Below are 10,321 nucleotides of genomic sequence, written 5' to 3'. Positions count from 1 at the left end.
GTAGGGAAAACTGAACAGCGACATGTAAAATAATAAAACTGGACCATTATCTTACACCATACACAAAGATTAACTCAATGCATTAAAGACTTGAATGTAAGACCTGAAATCATAAAATCCCTAGAAGAAAACATAGAAAGTAAGTTCCTTGACATTAGTCTTGGTGATGATTTTTTGGACTTGACACCAAAAGCAAAGGCAAAAAAGCACAAACAAACAAATGAGACTACATCAAACTAAAAAGTTTCTATACTGCAAAGAAAACCATCAACAAAATGAAAAGACAACTAACTGAATAGGAGAATATATTTGTAAAGTGTTAATACATAAAATATTTAAAGAACTCATACAACTCAACAGCAAAATAAACCACAATATGACTGAAAAATGGTTGAAGGATCTGATAAGACATTTTTCCAAAGAAGACATACAGATGAACAACAGGCACATAAAAAGATGCTCAACATCATAAATCATGAGTAAAATGAAAATCAAAATCACACATCTGTTAAAATGGATATTGTCAAATAGATAAGAAATGAAGGTTGATAATGATGTGGAGAAAAGGCGTGTAGTCACTATGGAAAAGAGTATGGAAGATCCCTCCAAAATTAAAAATAGAACTGCCATGTGATCCAGCAATTCTACTTTGGAGTATTTCCCAAAGAAAATGAAAACACTAACTCAAAAGACATATGCACCTCCATAGTCACTGCAGCATTATTTATAATAGCCAAGGTATGAAAACAACCTAAATGTCCACTGATGGATGAATAGAGAAAATATAATACATATACACATACATGAAATATTATTCGACCCTAAAAAGAATGAAATCTTGCCATTTGTGACAACACGGATGTACCTTGAGGGCATTAGGCTAAGTGAAACAAGTCAAGCAGAAATTAAATACCATATGATCTCTTATTTGGACTCTAAAAAAGAAAAAGAAAAAGAAAAAAAAAAAAGAAGCTCATGGATACAGAGAAAAGAATGATAATTGCCAGAAGCCCGGGTGGAGAGGATGTAAGAAATGGGTAAAGGGAGTCAAAAGGTAAAAACTTCCAGTTATAAAATAAGTATTTCATGGTGATGTAATGTACAGCATAAAGTTAATAATACTTTATTGTATATTTTAAAGTTGCTAACAGAGTAAATCTTACAAGTTTTCACCAGAAGAAAAAATTCTATAATTATGTATGGTGACAGATGTTAACTACACTTACTGTGGTACTCATTTTGAAACATTCGCAATTATTGAATCATTATATACCTAAAGCTAATATAATGTTGTATGTCAATTATACCTTAATAAAAAAATTTTTTTAAGTTCCTCCAATTTAACAGTCCGGTCACAGATTAAAATTTCATGTCTCTCTAGCATAGGCTTAAGATGTAGCCTTGACTATTTAGACTCTCTATCAACTTCTTCCCTATCCTGAGGCTGAGCCACTCTGGTGTCAGAGTGGTCTTAGCTAACTGGTTGTCAGCAGATGAAAAGCACGTGTCCCAGGTCTTGCTCCAGTTCCATCAGCTGGGATCCTCTGCAGATATGGTGGCATCTGCATAGTTTAGAGTTGATAGATATTTTGTTTCTAGGAAAGTATCCAAGCTTCACCCTCACTCTGTTTCTGAGGACTCATTCACAAAAGGATAGTCATGTCTCCCTTCATAACTCTGCAAGTGGTCCATGACCCAAGCCCCCTTCTAAATAGACCATTGCCTAAGTTGAAACAATGTCTACCTGAGCAGCCTTGTGGTACCTGACTGCTACTCTGCCATTCATGGTCCTTTACAGGCACCAGGGGACCTGATGGGGTCCTTGTGTGTTTCTTCCAAGGGCTACATAAAGTTAGGATGGGGTAGAAAATTGGTTCCCATTTTTTTCCCTAGAAACATGACTCCTCTGTCCCTTCTTGCCTTGTTACTAGAGTGCCTCCATAAGCCTCTCCCATCGCACCCTGCAAACAAATATATGTAAATGAGAAGCAAGCACTAGTCTGTGCTCATTGCAATTCAAAACTCTAAAGAGTAAATGGGAAGCTCTCTTAAGGTGCTTGTACTGTACTGCACTCCCCTCAGATAGCAGTGCCTGTATAGCCTGCAGGTTCCACAGCTCAGCCAGCATTAAGTCAGGGAACAAGATGCCAGCATGCTTTTGTTGAAAGTCTCTCTGCATTCCTCATTCCAACTGTCTATCTTCCCCTCGCCAACTCTGCCCTTACATATTTGGGAGCATGGAGGTGTGGTTCAATGTGGTATGTCTGGTTCTGCTGCTGCTTCTTAGTAGAATGAGTGTGGGTGTCTCTCACACATGGGTATTTCTCCAGAAATGTTGGCATCTTTTCTGTTTAAACTCTAGTTGTTCATGTTCCAGAGCAACATGAAAAGTCCCACTGAATGTCTGTTTCACTCCTGAATTTCAATTACATTATTTCAGATATAGCTCCAAGAGAAAAAGTTTCTATGGCTTCATTAGGTCCTTAAACAGAATAGAAAATACTAACTAGTATTCTAGGTGTCTGCATGAGAAACACTCCAAAGATTTTAATGTTAATTTCTGCTGATTTATTATATCCTGACATATCTTATTTAACAACTTTTAAAATAATCACTTTGGTGAATGGAAGGGGATCATGGTTTATCGTTAAATATTACCACTCAACAGGTAATTATTAGTTCCAACAAATCTCTTGAACTGGACATAAATCTTGAAGATGAAAAGAGTTCTTCATAACTATAGCCATTTCAAAACCTATTAGAAAAGAGAAAACTTAGAGAGCCAGATGAATTTCCTCCTGGAGTCATTTGACTGTGGAGTGAACAATGCTGGTAGCCAAACTGATCTGCCTGGCCCCACATTCACGGCATCAGAGAGTCAGGTGAATTCTTACAGACTTTCAGAAGTTACCAGGGCTGAGCCTATTCTTAAACGATAATGATGATTATGACAAAACAACAAACTCACCAAAATTTCAATGTAAAATATGAATGGCAGTGTATAGATTTACATCAAATAACACTGGAAAGTAGGAGTAATGGGGAAGGTTTAAGTAAGCCCCTAGGAGAAACATAACTCCTCGGAACACCTATCCAATGACACAAAAAAGTTTGCTGCACATGGGATGGCAACTACAGGGGTAGAAAGAACATTGGAAGAAGATCAAGAGTTTTGGGTCAGTCAAGTCTTGACTCCCATGAAATAGGGCCACCATTGGCCTGAGATTCAGCTTTCCCATTTCAACTGCTCATTGGTTAGCAAAGACAAAATGAATAATGACTCTAGCAATGCACTGTCGTTGTAAAAAAAAAAAAAAAAAAAAAAATTTAACCAAATTTAATTAATTTCTAAAATAGTTTAACAAAAGATATTAATAGGTTGAATGTGTACATATCAACTTTTCACCACCAGCCCTCCCCGCAATACATGGAAAAAAAACAGACAGAAAACACTGCCTCAGTCTCTCCCTGCTACAGCTAAGCTTTCTCCTAAACGGTGTTAGGCAGCTACCAGATTATTATGAGGAAGATGACCATTTGAAGCAAAGGAAGAATTCTATTGTTTTTAATTCATTGGTGAATCTACTGTCCTGCTAGACTCAATGATGTTGAAGAACAAATACCAGATTTGAGCCCAAGGATTTAATGGCGGCTTCCTCCTATTAGTCTTCACCTCTCTAAAACCAGAGCTATTATTGAGACTGTATTCACTGCCATGTCTATTTCTGTTATTAAAATATTGAAGTACTTCTGTACTTACTGCCCTCTGAATGCCGCTCACTCCTCTCTGCCTCCTTCTCTGGGACTCTCTAGACCTCCCCACAATGTAGAAATGAACAAGTCTATGTCTGGCACAGCAGAGAGCGTCCAGGAACTACCCTAACATTGGTCAGTACTGGTGTCATACTAATTGTTACATGTAAAAATAACTCCTCTGGTTAAGACATACCTACCCACATCTTGACCCCAACTGTGGGTGAATCTAAGTCAAACCAAGATTCCTGAAGCATATTTAAAGCCTGAAGCAGAAATCTCAGGAAAATAATTTCATAAAACTAGTTCAGATATCTAGTATTGTAGAGGATTCTCAGGATAAGGCCAATTTAAGATTTGTGCCCAAGAGCTATTTGCAAATTTATAGTAGTTATTTTTCAGTCAATCAGTTTAAGAAAGAAAATGGGAACTAAGTAAATAAATTTGAACATTCATTTACAATAAATATAAATTAATGATGCTAATTCTAAGACTTGAACATATATACAAATTATATACATATAATAAATAAGGAATATACATGAGGCTGTATTAGCAAAGGAAAGCCCTCTTGACTTATTGTGCTGCAGAAAATCCATGTATATTCATTCATTCAACAGATTTTAACAGTTTTGATATGTGGATGAAAATATAGGATACACATTAACTGCCTACTGATGTTCGAACAAATCTATTTTCATTCCAAATGGAAATTAGGATATATCTTGCACTATTCGAGCTAATTACATGACATTTCTTTGAATAATGATGTATTATTCCATTCGTTACTTCTAATTATGTTCCGTTACAAGTGCAAGGCTGGCAACACCATGACCAGCCTCTTCCTATTCCTCACAATCTGATGACTTTCATGGAAAGCAGGTCAAAAATATGCCAAGAATATAATGAACAGAGTTCAGTAATTGTTAGCCATGACAGTTTAAAATTACCTGAGTAAAATTTCACATAGAAATAAACAGAAATGGGGAATGGTTTTCCATGTTACAGGATATTCATTTTTGCAATTAATATGAGAAACAATCAAAATGTTATTTTAATACATATAATTATCATCCTACTATTTGCTAGAACTGGAGAGAGTACTCCTAATATTTTTCTCCTCCATCCCCACATCCACACACATCCTAACAAAATTATATTCTGTATATATTGTGTCAGAGTATCTTTTTTTTTTTGGTTGTGAAAGTGATTCTATAGGTTTGGTGCAATTCTGTGAGAATGAGGGTACCTCCTAAAAGCTCTGGTCAAAAAGCCAGTTGGATTTTCCTCCCCTAATACACAATCAGGGTCAGGCCAGCCCATCTCAGCCCATTCACAACAGAGCCTGAAGCTAGAAAGTAAATCTTATTATGGAGAAGAGGTCAAGGTCAAGGAAAAACAGTCAAAACTAAGTAATAAGGCAAAAGAGCCAAGTGAACCACAAGGTCATCACATGCATATCCACGCAGGCCAGCAGGCAGCAAGGAACCAGGCAGAAACAGCAGCTAGCAGGAAGCAGCCTAAATGAGGTCTAGAGACCAATATGTACATGCTTCAGGCAAACTGTTTCATGGGTAAGTTACCTTTATTTGAAGAGGCCAGGGTAAAGTGTATAAAATCCACACGTTTTTCTCCATCTAGTTTCAAATGTTCCTTGCACACATATTCCTTCACTGTCAGGTGCCAACAATCCATCATTCTGTCTATAATAAAATAAGGTGTCTGTCTCAGCTCCAGGATCAAAAAATAAAGTTGGGAGGTAGAGCCTGGCAAGGAGGGCTCCTCTCTCTCTCTGGTCCCCATGACAGTATCTGCCCGCTGACCCTGCATGCAGCCTCAAAACCCTCCTCAACATTGTGCACTCACTACCAAATGAAGAGTTGAGGTTTGAGATAAAACATATTTCATCTCTCTGACAATTCCTCAGATGACAAGAGGGATGACAGTCACACAAGGCTTGTCTTGCAATGGGTTTGGCAGGATCTTCTGTGGCAGTTTCTAGACACTGAAAAAAGATATCAACTTAGAGATAAAAGCATCTAAGAGTTCCCTTTGTTCCTACTGGCCAACACCATCAAAAACTGGTTCTAGCTGGTAGCAACGTACTCTTAACCAAAAGGTAGGTGCATATTATATGGAAAACTTTCCCACAGAAACAAGGTAAAGAACACTGTGAACAATCGCTGCTACATGCAGGTCTTTTGAATACAATAATCTGCCAAATTAAGTCAAGAAAAATAAGGCCATAAGAAAACCAATTTGCTGGCACCATTATAGCTCTGGACAAAGGACAGCAAGATCATCTTTGAACATCTCTCCAAGAGTATTTTAAGCTAGCTAATACACAACAGGCATGGACAGGGTGAAAAATAAGACATATGCACAGGGAAATTTTAAGAGCAAAAAAATCTATCTTTAGGAATAAAGATATTGAAATAGTGCTTGTGATCATTTTATTTGCACAAGGAAGGCTTAAAAAGAAACTCTTTTGAGAAATGAAAGATCATCAAATCCCTAATAACTGCAGTTTCCTGAACAATTAAAGAAATTCACAAGATTACGACCTACTCAGGAAATGACGAATATTTTTGATTTTTATGGAAGGATTAAAAGGGCACTTTTATCTATAGCATCTTATAGCATATAGTGCTTCCATAAGAAGCCTGTTAAGTAATTAAGCTATTTTTATTCTTTGTTCATTTATTTCAAGAGTACTCGACACGGCAGTGGTCTGGAATAAAAGAAAACATTGCTCATTTGGATAGGTAAAGTTTTGTTCTAAAAGGCATTTACCAGAGTTTTCTTTTTTTTATCTATTGAAGTTGGACCTTAGAGAACAATTTCCATTGTACCAAACTTATTTCTAATACATCAGCAGAAATGTCCTTTAAGTTACCTAGTCTAATTCTTCACAAACACACTTTGTAAGGCTGCCCTCAATGCATCATCCTAACATTGTTTGGCCCTGATAACATTCTGTGTGCAATGCTCCTGTTTGGAAAAATCTGCTCTTTTTAATAATTGATTCAATAAACTATTGACAAATGATTTGTATAATATAGTATGGCCAGCAAGCAAGGTTTGTCTCTGTCAGTACACACCACATTCAACCTGTCCACAAATGTTGCCACGTTCCCTTTATGTTAGAGCTCCTTACGCCATCCTGACTAGCAACCGAAAGATCAATACACTGTCTGCTGAAAACAACAGGACATAACAAATGAATAATTTTATTTACAATAAAAGCCCCAGTCCCCAAATGGATTCCACTGATGTTCAAATTCATTTTTCATGCTCAACTCAAGATGAGAGGTAGACACAGCACAACGCAAAGGGAGAGAATGGGGAGAAGTATTAACCGTAGTGGTTCAAATTTATTTAAGCTGTGAACAATAGCTGGGCTGTGGGCTGTGCTGAAGTACTTGAATAAAATGTTCACTGCAGAATTCTAAAGATGCAATCTCCAAAATGTTTCTGTTTTCTTAAGACATTCTAAAAAGCATTTTCCAGTAACAAGAAATTAATGGAGTAACAGCATTTTGACATATTCTTCTAGAGTGTTGTACCAGGGAGGTCGAAGCCTATTCAACGGACTTTAAACACTGCAATGAACAGAAGTGTTTGCTTTAGGGGGGACAAGGAAGGCGTGGAGCTGCTGTTTTGAGAATGAAGTAAATAGTTTTGCTTTAAAAGCATATCTTCAGCTCCTGATCTGATAGTTCTTTTCTTCCACTGAAAGTTACGAAAAAATCAGTGAACAAAGTCATAAGAAAAAAAAGGTTGAGGGTGGGGGAGCAAAATGTTAGAGACGACACAGTTCAAAGATGACATTTACAAGTCTCATGAATGCACATTCCCCAAAGGCCACTTGAATACTTTTTAAAAGGAAATGATCAAAAATACAAAATAAAAATTTCTACTTCACATAAAAATGACAATATACTGTCCTTAACATAAAGACTTGTCCACTAATGGATTAACATGGAAAAAAAAAAAAAAAACACCTCAAAAACAGAAAAGAATTTTCTCCCATTTGCCATCAATTCATTCACTATTTTACACTTAGCTTGGTACACTTACAACACAGAAATATAAACAGAATTGTAACAGATAAATCATGAAGGGAAAGTTGGAAAAATACTGCTTGAATATGACACTAAAAAATCTGGAATAAAATGGTTATAAGACTTGCCTTCATCCATGGGAATACTGAAAAAGGCAAGATTTCAGCAAACCCTATTGTCTCATTTCATTAATTGCAAAGATCCATGTGCTCCTGTTTACAGTTTCACTTAAAATTTAGTCAATAAAGTTCTTTTAGATGCAAAGTTAAAAAAGATATGTAAGAGCAGGCTCTGTCCCGCCCCTTCCCAGGAACTAATGACTCAGGGCAGAGACAAACAGGAATGCTCATAGTTGTGAAATGAAACAGACTGGGATAAATGTTTGGCATGGTGCCTGGAACAGAGTAGGAGCTCAGTAATAAACTGCTGAATGCGTCAACACGTGACTAATGAACCAAGTGTCACAAAAAGGACAGGATAGTTTTTTCCTAAAAAGGCGGGACAGATATCAAAGCACTTTAGATGAAATGACAAGGATGAGAAGTATCACAAGGTGAAGAGAGTCAAAGGGGAAAGCGTGATGATGTAAACACATCATCTGTTTAGGAAAGCACTGGAAAGTGCTAAGCAGTTTGGACTGTATCCTCAAAAAAAAAAAAGAAAGAAAAAAGAGAAGAAGAAGAAAAAGATTCATTTGTTTCATTAATTGTTTGTAAGCAAGGGAATAAGAGAGGGAGATGATGGAAATTGTGGATTAGAATGAAGCGGAGGCTGGAATGGAGAAGTCCAGACACAGGGAGGGTGCAAAAAAGCTAGATGGTCTACCCAAGGGGCTAAATGAGGGCAGACTGAATAGAACCCCAGTGAAAGAGAAAAGCCAATTGAAGACATCTCACCATTTATTTTATGAAATGTTAGTGGGCAGAGCTGTCCACAGCTTCAATTCCCAAATCACCAGACAAAAGATATCCCCTTCTTCAAGCAAATAACTTATTAAGATTCTTCTCACAGTTGTCACTTAACAGAGTTTACAAAGGTAAAATAAAATAAAAAGTTACAAAATCATCATATAAAAAGGATCATCTGAATACATTATCGATACCACTTTAAACACAGTAGATGTGAAATAGCCTGACAGAGAGTCCCAATTACAAAAATGTTCCAGTTCTCTCTGTTCTCATCCTTGGAAAGGGCCGGATCCCTCTTGCTCCATTCCAAACAAACGAAGATTTGATAATTTTAATACATGGTTCCCCATGTCCTTGGCATACACTCAGATATGGTAACTGACCAGAACTTATTTCCAAAATGGTAATTCCAGTGCCATCTGGAAGAAAACTAATTATCATTCACTAGTTGCTCACTATTCATTGCGCTAGAAGCATGTAGCTCATTTTCTTGAATTCAAAAACATATAGGACCTAGGTCTTACACATCGCACTTTCAGAGTTGGTTAAAAACACCATGAAAAAATCAAGATATAAGTGAAAATTCACGAAGCAAAATTCATTCCATTATTAACCATTAAAAAAAAAAAAACCAACACTGCAATTCTACAACTTCACATTTCCTCAGTCCAAGATTCGTTCATCTAAATTCACATTTTCAACCCAGGTTCACTCATTTCTTTGATAGAAGTCAATGAAAGCTGGCACTCAAAGAGAGGTGGCATTTAAACCATGCTCTTTTGAAACTGGAATTCTAAGACATTTTACTTAAAAAAATTCCTCAAAAGAAAAAGACAATCACAAACTTGCAGTAAAATCAAATGAAAAAAGAAAATGCTTCTGTTATTTCAAGAACTTCAGGTCTTTGAGAACTCAATATAAAATTGGTATGCAAATGAAAATTTTTTGTTGAATAGGACCTTTCTAAATCATTCTAGTGTTTTTGTTTTTTTTTTTTTTACTTCAATAAACAAAATAATGAGATTTTCTAATATTGAGTATTTATAATTTAGGCTATTTTTATAAATTTAAAAAAAATATTACCAAAAAACTTATATAATATTATTTACTAGTTTATTGCTGTGATCATTAGTTTTACAAATTTACAAAATTAACTTAGAATTTGGATTCAAGGAATTGAGTCCATTATAAAATCACAATTATATTCTGATGCATGTTTTCTTGTTTATATTTTTTCAGTGTGATATGGTTTCATGGCCAAGAAAGATCCTTCATAAAATTCTCAAGTATTTTGAAAATTCCCACTGGAAAAAATATAACTTATTCTAAAAAAAAAATCAACATATTTGTAGATTTAGAATTACTCGAAATTTATTTCAAAGTAAAATTATGTCTCAGTGTGGAAAATGCTTATCTTAAAATATGAAATTTTATGCTTTGTTGCACTCTGCATAGTAAATTAAGTTAGAGGAAAGAGAAAAAAGATTCTAAAAAGTCAGTACGAAAGTCATATGCACACAGTCATGAGTGATACTTTCAACAACGCAAATGCTCCAGAGCATTTCACCAATTCCTACTACTCCCATTGCAAAGAAT

General features: G+C 35.9%; 1 protein-coding gene across 6 annotated transcripts in view; it reads right to left on the bottom strand.

Annotated features, from left to right (window-relative positions):
* FHIT (fragile histidine triad) overlaps positions 1–10,321 on the bottom strand; it is a 1,286,618-nt gene that overhangs the window by 700,685 nt on the left and 575,612 nt on the right. The gene's annotated exons all lie outside the window — the stretch shown is intronic.

Source organism: Pteropus alecto, unplaced genomic scaffold, assembly GCF_000325575.1.
Source record: "Pteropus alecto unplaced genomic scaffold, ASM32557v1 scaffold75, whole genome shotgun sequence".
Lineage (NCBI taxonomy): Eukaryota > Metazoa > Chordata > Mammalia > Chiroptera > Pteropodidae > Pteropus > Pteropus alecto.
The sequence above is the reverse complement of the archived record's forward strand: the minus strand, read 5'-3'. Positions and strand labels throughout refer to the sequence as shown.